The following is a 20,260-nucleotide window of genomic DNA, read 5'->3' as shown; positions in this document are numbered from 1 at the left end:
CCTCCGACTCCACTCATCTTTATGAATAGTTGCTGTTGAACCATTCCAACTCAATGGGGGCCTCATGTGTGTCAGAGTAGATGTTTACTTCATATGATTCTCAATGGCTGAGTTTTCAGAAATTCAGCACCAGGCCTTTCTTCCAAAGTGCCTCTGGGTGGACTCAAACTTCCAACCTTTCCGATACTAGCCAAGCAAGTCCATTGCTTGCACCACAATAAGCAATGATAAGACAAGCTACTTAACCCTTGGCATGATACAAACATTAACCAACTGACAAAGCACTGGTTAGTCAGCATGGATGAAAGTATAAGCAACTAGGTGCCTGCCTGATCTTTACTTGCTACATTTTTGGATTCCCAGTATCCAACAGCCATTTTTAGCAGTTGTTTGAATCTGAAACCTTTATTGGAGCAATGCCCCGCCCTGAACTACGAGGATTGTTACCCATCTTGGCCCCTAGGGGGAGCTTACGAGTCGTAACTGTCCCCTGTATACCACCAAGAGGAATTCAAAGGAGCGTTTTTGATTCTACTGTTCCAGGAGGGCTTTCGCTACAGGGCAGTGGCTTTGATGTGGTCTCCTCATCCAAAGTCGAGTGAAGAGGAAGATGCTGTGCTCTGTTGCCTCCATTTCTTCAGCCATAGGAGGGCCATTTCCTTCAGACCGTTTCAATCTCTTGCAGCAACCCACCTCAAAGTGGCTGATGTGGCCAAGGAATCAGACCAGTGCTCTTGTGCCATTTTCCTTCTTTGAGATTCCTTCTAATGTTAGCTAGGAATCACCTTCTTGGTAAAGCCCCTTGGTTAGATAGATAAAATATAGAAAAAAATTATTATTATTGCATAAGTGGCACTACAAGAGGACCCACCTGGTCTCAGGCTACCTGCAGAGATGTGGAAGAAGCTTGACAGCAATGGTGGCCCTAAAGTTAGTATAGTATGCAGGCCCAAGAATTGTTGCCGTCCTTCTAGAAGCTGTTCTCACTGACTGAGAATCCCTTGTTTGTTACATTTTTAGTAACCAAAATATATCAGGCTTAATTCTAAAAATCAAAGTATTTATTCTTAAATCCGGAATAAAACTGTGCCCTACCTAATTGCTCTCAGCTGTTACTGGAAGTGGTGACATTCTTTTCATGGCATTCAGAGTTCTCTCTTTTAATGCCATGCTAATCACGTGCTTCCCATCAAAGCTGTCATGTCTGGCATGAAATTTAAAAATTTAGAATATTACTTTAGCAGGTTCACACACAACAGAATGGCACATTTGAGTATGCAGCTAATAACACATCAGATATATTTAAATGTGAAAACAAGGCAAACAGTGACTGAATTAAATATAATTTTAAAAACTAAACTAAATAAACAATAAAAATTTTAATGGAACAGTGGTAGTGTACAAAGTTCCAAAAAATTCACCCTTACCGAGTCCATGCCAACCCACAGTGACCCTATAGGGCAAGGTAGAAATACTCCTGTCAAACTCTGAGACTGTAACTCTTTACAGCAGTACAAATTGTTGTCTTTCTCCCAAGGAGCTTCTGGTGGTTTCAAACTGCTGACCTTGCAGTTAGCAGCCCCTGTGAACCCTATACAACCAAGGCTGCTGTATAGAAGGTTACAATTAATAAACTTGAGATTTTTTTTCACGTAAACTGGAACCCTTGTCTGCTCAGAGAAGAGATTATCAAGCCAAACAAAATCCTGGAGCTGGCCCTTTCCTGCAAGGCTTTCCAGAATCAGCAACAATCACTTAAGAAAACAGGTCGGTCCACTTTGTACCAACCTCATTGTGTACCTGCACATAGAAGATGCTCAATTAGTAATTTTGAAATAAATTTATTGAATTGAAAATACAAGGATGCCAATGATAAATGACAGGGAAAATTATTCTCAGTATGATGTTTCAATGAACTTTAATAAAGAGATATAGTTAGTATGTTTCTTCTCCTACTTTCTCCTACCCACAAACCTCATGAATGTTGGATGAAATTCAACCAGATGTCCTAGTACAGACAAGCCAGAAACCATTCTAAGAAATGTTGGTACTGTCAATATTTGTACAATCATTGTGAGCTGTAAAGTCAGGATGTGCCTAACAGTCTATCATAGCTAAAGGGATGAATTTGAAGTGATTCTCGATGAAGAACATAGTCTCATATTTAGCAAGTCTATTCCAGATACTGAGCATACAATGACACTAGGAGAAATGCGTACTTCAAGTCCTACGCAGATAATATACAAGACGAGTCTTGAACCAGAAGGCAAAGAGGGCTTTAAACAATTCTGGGTTTGGGGTGAAACGCTAATGGTGTGCAACACAGCAGGAAGGGGAGCAAAGCAATAAAGTTCCCAGGGAATGCCAAAAATAGACTCTGTAACCAGGGTGTGGCACACCATCAAACTCAACCTGAAAACGCTCCTAAAAGTCAACAAACAGACCTAGAACTATTTATAGGCTTTCCTTTTTTTGGTCATTGGTTTTTGTTGTTTTTGGTTTTGCTTTCTTTTGTTGCATTGTGCTGCTCTGTCTTGTTTTTGTACTTATGATTGTCTCTGCATGTCTAGCTAGATAAGATAGGCAGGGTAAACAATCCAGAGGAGAAAACAACAGGACCAATGGTTCTGGGGGGACACGGGAGAGGGGGAAGTGGGGGAATGAAAGGGGGTTATAACAAACCTAGGAAAAAGGGAACAACAAGTGATCTGAAATCAATGGCTAGGAGGGTATAGGATGTCCAGTGGGGCTTGATCAAGGGCAATGTAGCCAAGAGGAATTTCTAAAGCCCGAATGAAGGCCGAACATGATAGTGAGACAAGAGAAAAGTAAAAGGAAATGGAGGAAAGAACTAGGAGGCAAAGGACATTTATAGAGGTCTAATTACAGGCATAGATAGATAGATAGATAGATAGATAGATAGATAGATAGATAGATAGATAGATAGAAATCTAGGTATATATTTTATGTTAAGTTTTAAGGTAGCAGACAGACATTGGACCTCTTCTCAAGTACTTCCTCAACACAACAACACTTTGTTCTAATAACTTGGCATTCCGTGATGCTCACCTTCCCAATAGGATATCTGAAGACAAAATGAATGCATAAGCAAATGTAGAGAAGAAAGCTGATGGTGCCTGGCTATCAAAAAATAAAGGCTCTCAGGTTTTAATGACTTGTCATCTAGCTGAGAAGCAACAAAATCTACAGCCTGTGTGATCATGAGGTATCAATGGGATCAGGTATCAAAGAACCCAAATAAAAAATTATATCAATGTGAATGAGGGGAAGTGTGGAGTGGGGACCCGAAGCCCATCTGTAGACAATTGGACATCCCCTTACAGAAGGATCATGAGAAAGAAACAAGCCAGTGTGGGTGTAGTATAGCACTGATAAAACATACAACTTTCCTCTAGTTCTTTAATGCTTTCTCCCGCCCACTATCATGACTCAATTCTACCTTACAAATCAGGCTAGACCAGAGCATGTACACTGGTACAGATAAGAACTGCAAACACAAGGAATCCAGGACAGATAAACCCCTCAGGACCAATAATGAGAGTAGTGATACCAGGAGGGTTAGGGGAAGGTGGGGGGAGAACAGGGGAACCGGACACAATGATCTCTATATTACCCCCTCCTAGGGGGGATGGACAATAGAAAAGTGGGTGGAAGGAGACATCAGTCAGTGTAAGACATGAAAAAATAATAATTTCTAAATTATCAAGGGTTCATAAGGGAGGGAGAGAGGGTGGGGAGGGGAGGGGGAAAATGAGGAGTTGATACCAAGGGTTCAAGTAGAGCGAAAATGTTTTGAAAATGATGATGAAAACATATGTACAAACATGCTTGACACAATATATGTATGTATGGATTGTGATAAGAGCTGTACAAGCTCACAATAAAACGATATTTTTACAATTTGGGGTTTTTAAAGAGCCATTGGCCAGAACTGGAATATTTTCAAAAATTGTCAATAATAGTTATAGTTCCATGTTATGATTGGATGTATAAATAAATGGGGAAGAATAGACAAATTTCCTGTGCATTGCACTGTCATCAAGCTGATGCTGAGTCACGGTGACTGTACAGGACAGGAGAGAACTGCTTCCAGGGGTTTGAGACTGTAACTCTTTATAGGAGTAGAAAGCCTCCCCTTTCTCCCATGGTGGTTTCAAACTGCTGACCCTTCAGTAACCCACTAAACCACCCAAGCTCCTGATTTCTGTGAATTTAAAATACTATATAAGGAAAGCCTTTTCCTTTGGAGAGGTGAAGTAAAATCCCTGTCCCTAAGTATGAATACGCATTGGGAGGGTGACTTAACAGTGGAGAAACCTGACAGACAGGCAGTGGCCTACCTTAAGTAGCGGTCAAGCATAATTCCCCAGAGAGAAACCATATTAATGGGATGTAGTCTTTGATATAAGGTGATGAAAATGAAATTTTACCTCAGTGGTCTTGTTTCCCATAGCTATGAGAAAAATAAGAAAATAAGAAAAACTCAAACCGAGAAGCATCCTACACAATACGAGTACTCCTCAACATTCTCAGTCACCAAAAACAAGGTAAGCCTGAGAACTGTCACAGCCAAGAGGAACCGGAAGAAATATGACAAATAAATATATTCCTGGATGAAATCCTGAATTATAAAGAGGACATCCAGAAAAATGAAGAAAAGCCAACTAAGATACGGAATTGTGCTTTATAGTGCCATGGTAAGTCACAGACCTAATTGGGCATGCTTCCCAACACTTTTAAAGAGAGAAGGAAATAAGGATAGATGTGAGTTGAGTTGAGAACCATAAATCAAAAATTGCATGTAGTGACTGGGCCTATCCTGAGCTTCCTCATTGAGGTAAAATGAGATAGAGTCATTGTTACTCTTGGCACAGATAGTGATCAGTACGATGGTTAGTGGCAACAAGGAAAGCTTATTAGTTGTCTGCCTTTTGTTAAAAAGTGAAACACTGATCTGACCCAGAGGAAGTACCATATTTATTTTTGAAATATGCTTCTGAATTAGGACTTTAAAACTAGGAAATCTGTGTTGCCTAGGACAGTGTGTGAATTGGATACTGTGGGGATGTCTCTAGAGCTGATTCCTAGGCACCCACACAGGACCCTGCAGGGTTGATGTTGAGGACAATGAAAAATATAAAATCCTGCGAGCCTTCCTGCTGTGTTTTAGGAAGCAGGAGTTTCTTTGGTACACATAAAGTTGCCCTCATTCAGTATGGCTGCCGCCCACAATCTGCAGTGAGCACACCTCTATGCCCATTTGGGTTCATGACCAGAGTATTAATAGGAATGAAGATAATCAAAGATGCAAGCCAGTAAGCTAACAATGGGTGGTTGTTAACTGTTGTATTTAGATGAGGTGGCCCAGGGCCCTGTACTGGCTGGTGCCCACCTACTAGAGGAGATAGTGGGTAAAAACCCAGGAAAGGCATTACCAAAATAAGGGCAAACGTGAGGTCTTGGGAAGTAGGGGGGTCCCCTGGGCTGACCCACAAGGTACAGAGGAATAGTTCATAGATTTCAACCACACTAGACCACCACCTCCTACAAGACCAGGGGTTTTATGGAGGTTTCACCTTGTCTGTTTTGCATTTGTGCTTATGAAATGCATTTGATAAAATCAACATCCATTCCTGGAAAAAATAAAAACACTCAACAGAATAAAAATACAAATAAAAGGCATATCTACAAAGCCAACCTCCAACATTACTGTCAGTGGTGAATAACTGAAAACATTACTCGTTGAATGGGGACCAGGTAATAAGCTTGTCATTTAGTACCACTCATATTCAGTATTGTGCTGAAGTCTTAGCCAGAAACATTCTACAGAAAAGGGAAACTAAAGGCATCTAAATTGGCAAAGAAGAAAAAAAATTTCTTTATTTGCAGATCATGTGAGCCTGTACATTTAAAATGTCACAGACTTGGCAATGAAATTATTGGAATATGAGATTCAGAAAATTGGCAGGACACAAAATCAACATACAAAAATTGCTGTATTCTTTTATACAAAAAAAGAGAACCCAGAAAAAGAAATCAGGAAAATAATACCATTTAAAATGGCCACCTAAAAGATGAAATACTTGAGAATAAATTTTTTAAATAATTTTATTAGGGGCTCATACAACACTTATCACGATCCATACATACATCAATGTGTAAAGCACATCTGTACATTTATTGCTCTCATCATTCTCAAAAGATTTGCTCTCCACTTAATCCCCTGGCATCAGGTCCTCATTTTCCCCCTACCTCCCCACTCTCCCCTCCCTCATGTGCCCTTGATAGTTTATAAATTATTATTTTGTCATATCTTGTTCTATCCGACATCTCCCTTCACCCACTTTTCTGTTGTCCATCCCCCAGGGAGGAGGTCACATGTAGATTCTTGTAATCAGTTCCCTCTCTCCAACCCACTCTCCCTCTACCCTCCCAGTGTCGCCACTCACACCACTGGTCCTGAAGGGATCATCCGCCCTGGATTCCCTGTGTTTCCAGTTCCTATCTGTACCAGTGTCCATCCTCTGGTCTAGCCAGACTTGCAAGGTCCAATTCGGATCATGATAGTGGTGGGGATGGGTGGGGGGGGGGGTGGAGGAAGCATTGAGGAACTAGAGGAAAGTTGTATTTTTCATCAGTGCTACATCACACCTTGGCTGGCTTGTCTCCTCCCCTACACCCATCTGCAAGGGGATCTCCATTGGCTGACAAATGGGCGTTGGGTCTCCACTCTACACTCCCCCGCCTCATTCACTATGGTAAGATTTTTTTGTTCTGATGATGCCTTATACCTGATCCCTTCGACACCTCGTGATCACACAGGCTGGTGTGCTTCTTCCATGTGGGCTTTGTTGCTTCTGAGCTAGATGGCTGCTTGTTTACCTTCAAGCCTGTAAGACCCCAGACGCTATACTTTTTGATAGTCTGGCACAATCAGCTTTCTTCGCCACGGGAATAAATTTAACCAGAAAAACAAAACAAATAATTTTACCTGGCTGGGGAGGGTGGAATGTACAAAGAGTACTACTATAAAGAAACCAAAAGCGACCTACATGAATGGAAGAACATACCATGCTTATCGATATAAACACTTAGCATTGTCAAAAAGTCAATACTTCCCAAAGTGAGCTCAAGATTTAATGAAATTTTGATACAGATTGCAGCATCGTTTTTTGAGATGGAAAACCGTTATCACCAATTGGGTTAGGCTGGACAGTCTAGAGGGTGAAAAATGTCGGTGGCACCCATATAAGGAAGAAATTTATGTCAAAAAATAATTTTATATCAGGAAGGCATCCCAGTCCAATCCAACTCAAGTCTGTAGGTCTGAAGCGAGTCAGAGCCTTCCTCAGATTTACATAGCTGGAGGCTGATGACAGAGAAAGATGAAGCAAGATGTAAGAAAATTCCAGGCCAGTGGGTGCAGAGTTGCAAGAATCCACGTTTGGTTGAAATGTGTCATAGCATTGACAGTTCCCAGGGTGCCTCCCATGCTTATTGCCCCAGATAGGGCCATTTCTGGAGGCAGACACAAAATCCAGAAAGCAGGCAGAGTAAAGTTACGGGTGAGAAACTCCCAGTTATTTTCATAAAGGCGGTGTCACCAAGCTGCCACCTAATTGAGAGATTACCTCCATCCAGGTACCATCAAGGTAACAATAAATCTGCCATGTCAATTTCATATGGAAAGGAGAGACTTTGGATAAGCATATCCCTCAAGAAGAGCAAAGCAGGAGGCATCTAATATCTCCTTTTTATACCTACCACACCGTCACAGTAGTCAAAACAGCATAGATCAACGGACAGTATTGTGAAGTCAGAGTTTAATCCATCCACCCCAAGACAACTGATCTCTGACAAAGAGCCAAAATCATGCAATGGGGAAGAGATAATCTCTTTAACAAATGGTACCGTCAAACCTGGACTTCCAACTGCAGAAAAATGAAATGATTCATATTTTCTTCCATACGTAAAAACAAACTCAAGATGGATCTAAGACCTAAATGTAAAATTCTGAACTATTAAGATCATCAACAAAAAATAGGGATCAACTTAGGGGACTTTATCTATGGTATAAATATTTTTACCACACCTAATGAAACACACATACACAGCAGAAGACAAAATAGATGACTGGGACCTCCTGACAAGTAGATACTTTGTGTCAAAAGCTTTCTCTAAAGAATAAAAAGAGAAGCAAACTACTGGGAGAAATATTTGGGAACAGCTTACAGGATAAGGGACTAGTCTAAAACATTTATAGGAAATGGCAGTACCTCAACAAGAAAAATACACAGAATGCAATTATAAAACTGGCAGGGAGAAGGTAACAGCCACCTCACCAAAGACAACATTCAGGTGACCAACGAAAATATAAAGAGATGCTTGTGATCAACAATCAATTCAAAACACAAATCAAAACAAAAATGAGCTATCACCTCACCTCAGCATTAATAACAGAATTCAAAAAACAACAAATGTCGGTAAGGGTTGGTGCGAATAGAATCCTCATTCATTGCTGGTTACAATGCAAAATGGTACAACCAGGTGGAAAATGGTATATCATTCCTCAAAATGTGGGCATAGAAATACCCAATGACACAGCAAACTCTATACTTGACGTGTCCCCTAAAAAAATAAGAGCCTAGATAGAAAGAGATGTTCAGAAATTACCTAAAGGCTCATTTGTGGAAGAATAATGGAACACTATGCAAAGGTTGAATCATGATGAAACTGTGAAATTAATCAGCAACAAATCCTGTGTGAGACCACTGTTATATAAGTCATTAAGAGGCTTTCACACTAAAGGGAACATACGTTGATGGTTACCAGAGGTGGGAAGAAGACAGAAGGAAGAACAGTCTCAGGCTGGTGTTAACTTGGATGAAGAAGAAGGCAATCTACTCTTAAGAAGGAGGATGGTCAAAAGAAATTATGGAGGTAGGGAAGGTTTGGGGGAGATTTGCAAGAGCAACACAGGTAAATATTGTTATATATATTATCCTACAAATAGTAGTATCTATGAGTAGATGTTTAATGGTCTGAACATGTGTGGGAGGGAGAATGAAAATATACTCCCAAATCGATCTATCTTCTCTATCTACCTAGGGAGCCCCAGCGATGGAATGGTTATGCGTTGACTGAAATCTACAAGGTCAGCAATTTGAAACCAACAACTACTCTGTGAGGAAAAAGATGGGGTTCCTCTTAACAGTTACCGTCTCAGAAACTCCCAGAGGTAGGTAGTTCTAGCCTGCCTGTAGCGTTGCTGTGAGTCAGCGCTGACTCAATGGCAGTAAGGTTGGTTTGTTAAGATCTCTCTATCTATTTATTTATTTATCTACCTATTTATTTATCTATCATCTATCTTCCACAGAGGATATTTGTATATATGTATTAACCATTGATGAAAATATGTCTATGGATATTTTAGAGAATACAAGAGGCAAAATTATGAATACTTTTTATACATAACCAAACTCTGAGGAATTGAGCCACTGGGCCTGGAGGGTCATGACCACAGTTTCAGAGCACACCAAGGTCTAGTGTCAGAACATAGAAAAGGTTCTACCTCTTACTTGTATGAGTCAAAACAGATCTTAAAAGGTCTTGAGCAGACATCTAAGGTGCAAACATTTTCCCCGTCTGGAGGAAAGAAGAGTGATGAAAATGGAAAGACATGAAATTAATGAGTCCAATGGACTAAGGGACCGACAATAGAAGCTTTATTCTTCACCAACCTGAAACTAGAACTAGATAGTGAGTGGCTACTTCTACCAACTACTCTGAAGGGATCACATTGGGAAATCCTGGGTAGAGTGAGAGAAAAATACAAACCATGACTTAAGTCATAAAAAAAGAAGTCAGCCGTAAAGGCCGACTGGAGGCAAGTGGTAGGCCTGAGACTGGCCCTTTGGCACCTTTTAGAACTGTATTTAGCACTGTTATAGAAAAATCACCAAGTTAAGGCTAAATGGCAGCATTTACCCAATTACAAAGTTTACAGGATTAGCAAAGGAGGAATGGAAGTAGGAAATGCAGGAAGAAAGTGGAATAGCAAGCATATTGAGGCTGTTTCACTGGATCAGTTTACACAGTGTGTATGAACTTTTGTGTGTAAGGCTGGTGAGCTGCTCTGTAAATCTTCAACTTATTCCAAATAAAAGGCTGTTTTAAAAGTAAAACACTAATCAGGGTCGGCCAAGTGACAGAAACCCTGAAGCCAAGATCTATAGGATAGCGGTGGCAATGAACAAGACTGGAGAGAGAGAGGATAGGTTCCACTGGACATGGAAGGAGCATTGAGAGAGAGAGGAGTGGGGCTGTGAGCAGGAGAGGGAGAGTATAGAAAGCTTCAGTACATTGACAGGGAACTGTCAGAAGTCCAGGCCAGATTCAGAGGAAAATGTGGAAGGAACAGTGATACTATTGTTCATGTCAGATGGATCTTGGTTCAAAGCAGACAATACCAGAAAGGTGTTTACTTGTGTTTTATTAACTATGAAAAGTTGTGTGGACCATAATAAACTGTGAGTAACCTTGAGAAGAATGGGGGATTCCAGAACACTTGATGCGCTTATGCAGAACTTATGTGTTGATTAAAAGGCAGTTGTATGAACAGAACAAGGGAATGCTCCAAGGTTTAAAACCAGGAGAGGTGTGCGTCAGGGTTGTATCCTCTCACCATACTTATTCAATCTGCATGCTGAGCCAATCATCAGAGAAGCTGGATTATGTAAAGAAGAGTATGGCATCAATATGGGAAGAAAACTTATTAACAACCTTTGAATGCAGATGATACAACCTTGCTCACTGAAAGTTAGAGGACTTGAAGCCCTTGCTGATGAAGATCAAGATGTGTAGCCTTCAGTGTGGATGACAACTCAATGTGAGGAACAGCAGAATCTTCATAACTGGACCAATAGATAACATTATGATAAATAGATAAAAGGTCCAAGTTGGCAAGGATTTTGTCTTGCTTGGATCCATAATTAATGCTCATGGAACCAGCAGTCAAGAGACCAAAAGACGTATTTCATTAGGTAAATCTGCTGCACAAGACCTCTTTAGAGTATTGAGGAGCATGGATGTTACTTTGAGGACTAAGATGTGCCTGACCCAAGCCTTGGTATTCTCCACTGCACCATATGCATATGAAAGTTGGACTTTGAGTAAGGAAGACCATAGAAGAATAGATCCATTTGAATTGTGTTGCTGGAGATGAATATTGAAAGTACCTAGAGCAACCCAATCTGTATGGGAAGAGAAAGGTCAGAGAGCTCCATAAAGGCAAGGATGTCAAGGCATCTTCTTATATGCTTGGGACACCTTTTCAGGAGAGACCCCAGTCCCTGGAGAAGAACATCGTGCTTGGTAAAGTGGAAGGATGCTGAAAAAGAGGAAGACCTCTAAGAGATGGAGTGAGAGTGGCTGCAAACATGGGCTCAAGCACAGGAACAATTGTGTGGGGGGTGCAGGAACCAGGCAGTGTTTCATTCTCTTGTGCATAGGGTCACTATAGGTCAGAGCTGACTCTGGTACTAAACAACAACAACAGCAAATGTTTAACAGCCTTCTGAGAGGAGGGTGAGCCCTTAAATCAGCGGTGTGCCAGCAAAGAAATACACTATAGAAACCCACAACCATCCAGTCAATTCTGACTCATATAGTGACCCTAGAGGGCAAAGTAGAACTAGTTCATGGAGCTTCTGAAGCTGTAAATTGTTAAGAAAACAGACTGCCTCTCATCTCTTTCTTGGTGGGGCCGATGGATCCCACTAACAGCTCAATGCTTAAGAAAGGACAGAAAAGTGGATGAAGGGAGATGCCGGGCAGTGTAAAATATGATAAAATAATAATTTATAAATTATCAAGGGTTTATGGGGGAGGGGAAAGAGGGGAGCCATGAGGGAGTGGGGGGGAGGAAGGAAAATGAGGAGCTGATTCCAGGAGCCCAAGAGGAAAGTGAGAGTTTTGAGACTGATGGGGGCAACAAATATATAAGTGTGCTTTACACAATTGATGTGTGTGTGGATTGTGATGAGAGTTGTATTAGCCCCAATAAAATGATTTTTTTTAAGAAAAAAAGAAAGAAAGGACACCACCAGAGTTCCTTGATCAATGGAAAAGAGAAACATCAAGTTCTGCGCTGCAACATTTCCCAAATACCATGGTATATATTTTTCTACCTCAGCTGATTTAAAACTACCTATGTGACACAAGCCCACTCACAAAATGACTGAATGTGTAAGATTAATCCTCAAGTCCCATTTTGAACCTGAACCTGAGACTGTACACAATGGCCTCGAAGGAAAGAAAAAGTTCGAAAAAATGTGATTTGGAAAAATATTTATTTAATATTTTACAGGACAAAGTTACATTATTTTCACATAATATTTTGAATAGTTGAAATAACTGCAATTTCTCAGTACATACTCGGTGCTCATCAAAACAATATATTAATTGCCTTCCTTGCATTCCCTTGTCAAACACTCAAGGGAAGTGGATAGGAGCATATCTCCGAATTTAAATGTGCATGAACTGATACTTAAGAAGGGAAGTGACCACTTGCTCAAGGTGGCCCTTATTCAGAGGTGGGTATTAAAGATATTCCTCTGACAATCTCATTTGTCCATAGAAAACTAAGGCACTTGATGATGGTTTCTTCAATCTCACTTGTTTCCAGGGGGCCAGTGCCTTTTTACCATCACATAAAGTAGAGATGGACAAAATAGCCTACCACCTAAGAATTATTCATAAACAGGTGGATTAGGTGAAGGACCATGGAAAGGAGGACAGAAAAGGGGGCCAAAAGCAAAGGGAATTGGCTAGGAGTGAGGGTAAGAGGAATCAGGGAACAGAGTGGGCAGTAAGAAGAACTCTCTGGATGCGCCATGGCTTGCAGATCCACAATCCTGGACATTGCAGCCTTCCACAGCATGTGCAGTTTGGGAAACTTGGTTATGAGTTGGTGGTCAGGGAAATTGAGCCCGATCAAGTGGGACTGAACCCAACCACATTGTTTTTTCCACAGGTGTCTATATCCGCATCGTAGCCTTCTTGTTTTATGAACAGTGATGCACAGCCACATAAAAATAGACAGAAAAACATTGATTTCAGCACCAGATAATTGTTTCCCCTCAGCTTTTTTTCTCACTCAGTTTAATTCTTATTTCTGATAGCATATTAATTATGAGAGTCATTTAACTTGAGTGCAACTGAGCTGTTATCAGATTGAAGCTCTTCATTAGGCCTCATTTATTCTGAACTAGATAGGAGATTACATGGACATCTAGCTATGTGGTAAGTTTTTAACTGTAAACACAACAAACTATAGCAATCTGGTCCTTACCACACACAGTGGGATACAGCAGGGAACCAGTTGGAAGATGAGGGAAGAGTAGAGGCTCAGCTCTGACCTGTGCTGTGGAATAAAGGGAAGGTAGGAGGACACAGTAAATATCTCCAGAGCCTTTGTCAAGTTGGGAATGTATGCATTTTCCATTGATGTATAAAAATGGAAACAAACGATGCACTTTTATTTTCTCATAGTTCGGCAGTCCAGAAGATTTAATGGGCTCTCTGCTTAGGGTCTTACAAGTATAAATCTAGACCTTGCTGGGCTGAATTTTATTGCTCCTGATAAGAGTCCGTTTCTCAGTTTATTCAAATTGGTGGCAGAATTTAGTTCGATTGGGTTTCTTCGCTGACTGCAAGGCAGGAACTGCTCTTGACCTTTGCATTCCTGGAAATCTTAAAATTAGAAACAACATGTGAAATTATTTTCCTACTTTAAATCTAATTTAATCTTCTGATACCAGCTGGGGAGACTCTGCTTTTAACAGACTCATCTGGTTAGACAAAGCCCTCCAGAACAATCTCTGTACCTTGAATTCATCTGACTTGAGACTTTAGTTACACTTACAACATTTCTTCACAGCCGCCCTAGATTAGAGTTAGATTTTAAAAAGCAGAGAACAGGAATATTGAGAACCATTTTTAGAATTCTATTTTCCACAGAGAATTCAGCAACAGAAAACTCTGATGCAAGATGGTAAAGTCAGTGGTCAATAAAGTATTATGGAGAAGGGATCAAGATACAGGCCTGGTGAAGTGGCAGACTGGGAGGAGCATAAAAAGAGGTGTGCTGTACCATGTGGAAGGAGGTAAAGCAAGTGATGTTGACTCGGGAGCATTGCTAGTAGGCCATGATGGGTCTTGAAATGAGTTAACTTGAGAAAAGGTTGAAGGCAGAGTGACAAATTAACTGCATTTAAAAACATTCATCACTGCTCCTCCAAACTAAGCTTCCTTAGATGTAGTAGAGCAGGGAGCTGCTGGTCTCCTCTTTAGGATGGGAGAATGCTATCCCATTTGTCATTCTTTAGGGATAATCGTCATTACTTGGGGATAAGAATCATGTAACTGATATTTTATTTCTATGAATAAATTTGGAAACTACAGAATTGTGCCAACTTCTAACAGAAGCTGATCTCTGGACACTCAAAGTGTGGTCCTCATACAACAGCAGCTGCATCCCCTGAAGTCTATGTGACCCTCTACCTCACCTCACTGAGGGAGCCAGTGTTTCTATTTTAACAAGGACCCTGGGAGATATTTTGGCATGTTAAAATGCGAAAGATTGTGGGGGAGTTTTCCACCACCTTTTAGGAATGGTTAGAAAATTATGTCAAAATAAACGTGAAACACAGCCCAACACTTTAGAGCTATAAGAACTAAATTTTGGGAGGGATAGTCTGAATTTAGTTGGTACTTTTCTGGTAAAGGTTAGATGGGATTCTGAAATAAAGTGAAATGGTTGCTTTTTTCTTTATAGAATGAACTGACTGGTGCTAGAAAAGAATTCTGCATATTTATTTTCCTGATGTGACTTACCCAACAAACTTTCATGGAAATAGAGTTGCCAAGGAGAAGAATTACAATTAATAAAAGGACGTGCCACCTCATTCTGTTATCAATCTGTTAGCCTTGTAAACCTGGGTGCCAAATAAAATTTACTCCTGATGTTGCTCCTGCTCATCACTCTGACTAGACTTGCAGGTGATGGGAGAATAAGAACTTTGATAGAAAAAGAGAATCCCAGGCATAATAGAATGGAAAAATAAGTCTGAAGAGCCATTTGAGAAGAGGCAAAATCATTTGAGAAGAAATAGAATTGGGGGATATGGGAAGTGTGAGAATTATGGAAGGAGTCCCAGTGTCCATGAGGTGCTGAGTTATAAGCCTACAGTCTGTTATTCAGTGGAAGTGATTTCTCTGAAACAAAGCAAGGGCAAGAGCATTGCTGTTTGTTGGCAAGTAAAGGTAGATCTGCCTGGGCTCACCAAATAAAAACCCATGCAAAGATTCTGTCACACATCGGGTCTCCACCCAAGTACTCCTTCAATGCAAGAATACTTTGTTGTATTAAACTGGCATTCCATGATGTTCACTGTCCCGACACAATTGCTGAAGACAAAGCGGGTGCATAAGCACCAGCCTGCGTGATCACGGGGTGCCAAAGGGATCAGTTTTCAGGCATCAAAGAGCAAAAATCATATCATTGTGTGCTCATCTCCCTGATACGATTGCTGAAGACAAATGGGTGCATAAGCAAATGTGACAAGGAAAGCTGATGGTGTCCGGCTATCAAAAGATATAGCATCTGGGGTTTTAAAGGCTTGAAGATAAGCAAGTGGTCATCTAGCTCAGAAGCAACAAAGCCTAGATGGAATAAGCACACCAGCCTGTGTGATCACGAGGTGGCTAAGGGATCAGGTATCAGGCATCATCAGAACAAAAAATCATATCATTGTGAATGAGGGGAGTACAGAGTGGAGACCCATCTTAAGCCAGGGGCTTAAGTGGTGAGCAAATGTTTTGAGAATGATGAGGGCAATGAATGTACAAATGTGCTTTACACAATTGATGTGTGTATGGATTGTGATAAGAGTTGTATGAGCCCCTAATAAAATGATTTAATAAAAAAGATTCTGTCACGATTAAATGTTTAGGTAAGCCCATTGTAAGTCTTGGCCTCTGTTCCTTCTCTGCTTTCTTCTCTATAGCTGTTGACATGACTCACAGGGTGAAATGGAATTTTGCAGAAAATGTAACTAGATGTAGGCATTTTTTTCACTTTTTTCTTTTCTTTCCTTTCCCTTATGATAACTGGCCTTTACTAATTAGTTTTGCATTCTTGTGGTTTTGGATAGGTTCACACTCTCTGGCACAGCACAGATGATGGAAAGGAGACACCAGCCTGGGCCAGGTCTCAGGGCATACAGGTAGGATGGGCCAGGAAGAAGTCATTTAATGCAACCAGGACCAGTCTTTCTGCACATGGTACTCTAATTTATCACATTGAAATTACACATCACCTGTATTGTGCTTTTTGGTAGAGACTTCTATGTTAGTATCTTACTAGGAAATATATTTAGCTCTGACAAATTCAGCCAAAAATCTTCTAATTTTTGGAGGTGATGTTGAAAATTATTTTTTCCGATTGTTCTATGTGTGCATTAATTGCTATACACTGACTTCTGATAATTGTTTTGGCTGTGTCCCATAGGTTTTGGTATATTGTGTTATCATTCTTGTTTGTGTCTAGGAATCTCCTAATTTTATCTCTTATGTAGGCTACTAACCAGTCTTTTTTCAGTAGTGTGTTGTGTATTTCCATGTGTTTGTCTTAAAGTTTTTATTCTGTCTATAGTTGATTTCCAGGTTTATGGCACTGGGTCTGAGATTGTTTGAAAGATCTGTATGTGCTTGAACTTGCTAAGGCTTGCTGTATGACCTGTCATGTGGTCTATTTTAGAGTGTGTCATGTGCATTGGAGAAGAATGTGGGTTTATTTTTGCTGTTTGAGAACTCTGTAAATATCTAGGAGATCGCATTGTTTAATTATGCTGTTCAAGTCTTCAGCTTCTTTATTGAGTTTCTTTCCTGTTGATCCATCTTTCCTTGAGAATGGTGTAATTAAGTCTCCTACTGTTATTGTCAATCTGGTGATTTCTCTTTTCATTTCTTTATTTTTTTTCATTTCTTGAGATGAGTTTAATCTGGTTGATATGTTTTGAGGGTCTTTTTGGGGGCATATATGTGTTTATTATGGTTATATGTCCTTTGTCTACTGAACCTTTGATCATTATATAGTGACCATTCTTGTTTCTCTTTATGCTATTTACTTTGAAGTCTATTTTGTCAGAGATTAATATTACTACTCCTGCCTCTTTTTGCTTGCCGTTGACTTGGTAAAATTTTTGCCATCCTTTGATGCTATGTCTGTTTTTGTCTGTGCATTTCAGGTGTTTCTTGAAGGCAGCAGATTGCTGGTTCTTGTTTCCTAATCCAGTGTGCTACTCTTTTGTCTTTTGATTGATGCATTAGGCCATTGATATTCTGTGTTATTAATTCTAAATGTAGGGTCGTTACTCTCCTATTTGTGCTTGGTTTTTTCTTCTTTTTGTGGGGAGGAGGTTTACGCATGTCTTCCTTGCCCCTCGAGAACTGTCTTCTTTTGTGTGTTGTTCTTTTGTGTGGTGTGTTGATTTCTGTGTGGTGTTACACACTATGGTGGTCTTATGTTTGTTTGCTACAGCTGTTGATTTTCTGACTATAGAGATCTTGTTAACATTTTTTTGCAAGGCTGGTTTTGTGTTTACAAATTGTCTAAATACTTTGTTTTAGAATACTTTGATTTCTCCTTAAAATTTGATGAATAACTTTATTGGATATAAGATTTTTGGTTGACAGTTTTTGTCTTTCAAATTGTGTTATGTGTTGCTCCATCTTCTTCTTTGCTGCACGATTTCCTTGGAAAGGCCTGAGCTTATTCCTATCTGTTTCCCATTGTAGGTGATTATTCTTTTTCTCTCTAGCTGCTCAGAAGATTCTATCCCTTTCCTTGAAGTAGGATAATTTGACTGCTATATGATGGGCTTTCCTCCTGGGGTCTAACCTATTTGGTGTTCTCTCTGCTTCCTGGATGTGCTCTCTTAGCCTTTTCCCTTTCATGTGTGACCTCATCTCCTACCTCTCACATTCCTTTAATACAGTCCCTCATGTTGTGGTGACCCACACCCAACCATAAAATCATATTTGTTGCTACTTCATAACTGTAATTTTGCTACTGTTATGAATCAGGAGGCCCCTGTGAAAGGGTCGTTCAACCCCCAAAGGGGTTGCAACCCACAGGTTGAGAACCGGTGATTTACAAGAAGTTATAAAACTAACCAAAGACCTTTATTTAATTCGCCCTTCTGAAACTCTTACAAGCTCCAACACTTTTGTGTCTACCAAGCCAACCAATTCCTGGAAAGTAGGAGACAGGTACATGGCACCTGGAGTGAAGACGGACAGTGGCGTGAAGCGGAGACTGAGGACACAAGGGCATCCCTGCAGTCACCTTTTGCTGACAATGGCCATGCTAAAGGGACTGCCCTGTTGAACCGCAAACCTGTAGAAGAAGTACAGAAAGCAAAAGAGGGCAGTGGCAACAAACCCATGTCAAACAAAGAAATGCTTGCCCAGCAGCCGTGACTATAAAAAGAATAAAGCTTTGAAAAACAGCACAAAAAATAAAAGAACTTGGCCAGGAAAGAGAGGCCCAGAAGGTGAAATGGCAGCAATTCAACAACAGAGCCTATTCTAAGAACACAAAAGGCCAGGTAAAGAGTATTTTTGCTTCACCTGAGGGTGTAACTGGCAAAATTGAATTTAGGGGATTGCAGATAAGCAATGACATAGTATCAGAATGCCTCTATTTATAATGTCAGGCATTTGATGCCTCAATAAAGATATGTTGGAGTTCCTCTCTGCAGGGCTTTCCATTTACTTTCAATCCTTAGAGTTCTCTAAAGGTAAATTATTTGTTAGGTGAGTAAGGAAGAACATGAGTGTCCTCATTGACTTCAATACAAGGAAACATGAAGAAATTGCAATTGAGAACTGCACTTCATATACATTCTCATCACTACTACCACAACTCCTTTAAAGGCTGTGGAATAAAGTGACATGGCTGAAACACAGCATTCAGATGAATTGTTGGTCTTCCCAATGTCAGATCCCCACTCAACCAATGGCAGATTCTTATCTTGTAAGGTCAGATGTTGGTCTTTTCAGATGCTGTGAAATTGGTACATATTTTAGCATTTATTGGAACTTCCAGGTAAAACCCCCAATCTACTAAAAGGTGTTGCCTTTTCTTCCTTGCTCTGACCTTAAGCCTAGTGGTTAACCAATTAAGTCTAACTATAGATTAGTAAATTTGTTGTTTTACTATGTTGATTTTTCACTTACAAAAGTGGTTGTGTAATGTTTATATGGGAAAGCAAAAAGTTAGTGTATACCCTGTATACTCTGTAGATATTATTTTTGTAAAATTTTTTAAAACACAAAATAGAAAAAACTAGTGTTAATGAACAAGGGTACCAAGTGTTTTCATTAAAACTCAACTGTATTTTTTGTGCATTAATATGACCATAATTTTCCCATATATTACATTAATGTCACTTGGCTTGTAATTTTTATTAACTAAATCAGTTGTTAGCTTTGTTATTGTTGCTGTTGTTGTTGTTGTTGTTGTCAGTGAACATCACAGTTAAGCTTGAGTTGAGTTTATGCCAAATATATGTATAGAAAACGTCCTAGCTATGAATGGGAGAAGATAATTTTTAGAATGTGTTAATTTTAGTTTTGTATGCTTAATTTTTATTAAAATGCTTTTAAAATCTCTGGGGTGTGTTAACTAAAGAGTGAACTCTCTAGCTGTCAGTATTAATGAAATAGACCAGGCCAGTACGAACCTGAACACAGCATTATGACAGAAAAAATATTAAGTATGTAATAAAGGCTTCAATAAATCCTTGAGGAGTTCTTTCATTAGAAATTAGCAAATTGAAGCCTAAAGTACAAAGCAGTTTTACTGAAAAATTGTGCTTTGTATAGAAGTGCTTATAAGTTTTGGGGTGGAAGGAGAAAATAAAAGCTTTTCATTTCATGGGGGAGAAAAACTAACTCAAGGTGCATCATAGACCTAAATGTAACCCTGAAGTTACAGAATCATCAACAACCAACTTGGGACAAATCTAAGTGCCCTAGTGCTGGGCATACACAGGCTACCAGATATAACACAGGAAACACACACTGTGGAAGACAAAATGGATGGCCGAGACCTATTAAACATAAAAAAACATTGTGAACATTAAAATTTCACCAAAAAGAGTTAAATGAGAGG

The 20,260-nt window shown here is 39.9% G+C and overlaps 1 pseudogene; it reads left to right on the top strand.

Moving 5' to 3' along the window:
- The first annotated feature begins 12,803 nt into the window (after positions 1 to 12,803).
- LOC142430433 (survival of motor neuron-related-splicing factor 30 pseudogene) lies at positions 12,804 to 18,819 on the top strand (annotated as a pseudogene).
- The last annotated feature ends 1,441 nt before the right edge of the window (positions 18,820 to 20,260 follow it).

This window comes from Tenrec ecaudatus, chromosome 17, assembly GCF_050624435.1.
Source record: "Tenrec ecaudatus isolate mTenEca1 chromosome 17, mTenEca1.hap1, whole genome shotgun sequence".
In the NCBI taxonomy this organism is placed as follows: Eukaryota; Metazoa; Chordata; class Mammalia; order Afrosoricida; family Tenrecidae; genus Tenrec; species Tenrec ecaudatus.
Note: the sequence above shows the minus strand (reverse complement) of the source record. Positions and strands in the feature narration are given on the sequence as shown.